The following is a 2819-nucleotide window of genomic DNA, read 5'->3' on the forward strand; positions in this document are numbered from 1 at the left end:
CCAGTAAAAATCTTTGTATAGATTTGAGAGGTGCTAGATTTTTTTATTATATATAATTCAATTAAAACTTGTATTTTTTTAATATTTGAAACATAAAAAATGATGCAATACAATTAAAATTGAATATTAAACAAAATTTATATTACTACACAATAAAAAAATTATTCAATTTATTATAATAAATTGAAAATGGTCTTGAAAAAAAAAAATCCTCTATACGGTCTAAATTTAGGCTGAAGTGATGTAAATCCTACACACAAGGAAAAAAAAAAGTCAAAAAATAGTATTCAACAAATTAACGCATGAACAATTTACATTTATAAGCCAAATAAAATAATTATCACATCAACAACTTTCTAAGCAAACCACTTTAATTAATAATGTCTAATTGAAACCACAAGTCTATAAGGCTACATTCCCACCTTTCATAATGATAATGATATATAAACAACAACAACAACAGCAATAATATGTAACTTAAATATTAGAGAGACAGAGAGATATCAGAGAGACAGAGAACATGAAAGAAACAAAGCCAAGTGAAAGACAAATAGGAAAATGAAAAGAGAATGTAACTTAAATATTTAAGTATCACTTCTTGCAGTTACAAATGCGAACGCTAATCAAAACCAGTTAATAACAGAAACATGCCCATGCTGAAGAAATCGTACAGATGAGATGGAATTGAACTTTCAAAAATCAAATACAACAGTCGGTTCCATTCAGGAAAAGATCTGAGAGTACAAAGAGATCAGAAACATAATAGCTAAGAAGTCATTTCAAGGCAGAAGCAAACTCACTTTAGTGGCAGACCGAGCAATTGCATGAACAACAATTTCCTTACTGAGAAAATGCACAACATCTTCCATCATCTGCCAATAAAATGTAAATCTAATCCAGTTAAAATGAAATGAGGACAGTAACGTGCACTAGACAATCAGGATACAAGAAAATCAGAACAAGATAAGCATCAAAGCAAGAATTTATTGCTTCTTGCCAAATAAAATCACTTCACTCAGGCACCAACCTTAAGTGTCAAGTACGGACGAGATACAGCAAACCCAAAGGCCACAACGAGAGTAATTGCTGATACAGCAGCACCAGCGAAAGGTGGATATATTTTCAAACTAGCAACAACACCCCATCCCTCAATTGCCAAAGCAATGCCATATAGAACAAGGAACGCAGCACTGTCAAAATGATGAATTTATCAAGCATTTGAGGCATAAGCAACACAAACAATTTTCAACTTTATGTACTAGAACAGCATTGCACATGATAAAATGAGATGCAGACAAATATTACAAATTAAACCTGAAATTCCTCACAAGCAGGCATACACAATCACATGTAGAATACCAATCTTGACATACCTGACATTTTTGGCACAATCAGCATGAGCATCATAAACATACACCGGTAGAACTCTTGGAGAATAGACGACAATGGGAGGTGAAAGAAGCACCTGAGAAAAAAATAAGAAGAAGAAGAAGAAGAAGAAGAATCAATTAGATATCACTTCCGTTTTTGAAATGCTAATTGATTATTAGTAATAGAAAGAGAGAGAATCAAAGAATAATGCACACATTTAGTGATACATAGCACTCCTTGTAGCGGAACTTCCAAAGCCAATCTCTACAAAGATCCTCCTAATTAACTCCTGTAAAATCTTTGCGCACTAAAGCCCATGAAAGAACTCTCCCTTTAGCTTTTTCCATCACTCTCACTAACTCAGATTTATCATTTGTAATGAGCACTAGGAGTACTTTTTAATACCTTCAAAAGGAACCATAAGCCATTCCACTGCAAAAGCTAATATGCATTGAGGAATTTCTGATGCTTAAAGGAATCTTGGAAAATGCAGATTCCAAGGGTTGGAAAGGAGCAAAGGATTTGGAGATGGAGACTTGGGTGTCTTTTCACCATCCTGTATCAGGCAAATCTTGGTTTTGAACATAAAATTCACTTAAACATAGATAAAATATATTCACTTAACCTCAATGTGGCTGCCAGATGAATGAACCTAGCTGACTTTTGTGCCAGGTGATCTTCACAAATGGATCCTATCTGATTCACAGCTCAGATCTCCCACAACACATAAAATTTATAAAAAGGATTTAAGATACATGCCGGAAGCATGTGAATTGTGTAACCTCCATCTCATCCATCGAAATTTCCCAGCCCAATCCCCAAGCCCCGAGAACCTATCAACATTTCAAAAAAAAAAAAAGAGAGAGAGAGAGGAGGATGGTAACTGAGTTTGCTAATAAGAACAGTTAACTATGCCAAATTTTCTAGACCAACTAGGTACTCTTAAGCTTACAGTTAGTATCTAATGTAACATGAGTACATGATACAATTCAATTTGTATCTCAAGCTTCTCAATCATACTTAATTGATCTAGCCCAGATCATACTAAGAAAAGAGACAAAATCAACAACCAAAAAAAAAAAAAGTAAAGTAAATCAATCAATTCGAATTTTTTATTTTTTTTATTTTTTTAAAGGCCTACCAGACTTTTCCCAATTGTCCTCCATTGGCAATTATATGTAAGGCAACCTGTGATAGAGCAAATGCAATCCCATTCTCCTGCAAGCAAAAGATTTACATTGCCAATTGGCAATTATATGTAATGCATGTCCAAATCATCTAATGTGGCATACAATACAAATATTGAAGTGCAAGCTTCACATGCATCTTTTACTTGACCAGCATTACTTTCTTATAGAGTTTATGGCACATTGATATGGATGGGCTTGAGGTTTGAATTTTCTGGTCTAGATCGAGGTTTGAATTGATCCTTGTTGCAAGCGTCCAAT

The 2819-nt window shown here is 33.8% G+C and overlaps 1 long non-coding RNA gene across 2 annotated transcripts; it reads right to left on the bottom strand.

Moving 5' to 3' along the window:
* Positions 1 to 550: 550 nt before the first annotated feature.
* On the bottom strand, positions 551 to 2213 carry LOC131251946 (uncharacterized). 2 transcript variants are annotated; one of them, XR_009174059.1, is made up of 4 exons: positions 1587 to 2213; positions 1374 to 1465; positions 1028 to 1190; positions 551 to 891 (listed from the first exon to the last, which is right to left on the bottom strand). It is a non-coding gene; the product is annotated as an uncharacterized LOC131251946 (long non-coding RNA). The 2 variants fall into 2 exon arrangements; XR_009174058.1 differs by having other exon boundaries at positions 552 to 872; positions 1587 to 2212.
* Positions 2214 to 2819: the final 606 nt, after the last annotated feature.

Source organism: Magnolia sinica, chromosome 7 (assembly GCF_029962835.1).
Source record: "Magnolia sinica isolate HGM2019 chromosome 7, MsV1, whole genome shotgun sequence".
Taxonomy (NCBI): Eukaryota; Viridiplantae; Streptophyta; class Magnoliopsida; order Magnoliales; family Magnoliaceae; genus Magnolia; species Magnolia sinica.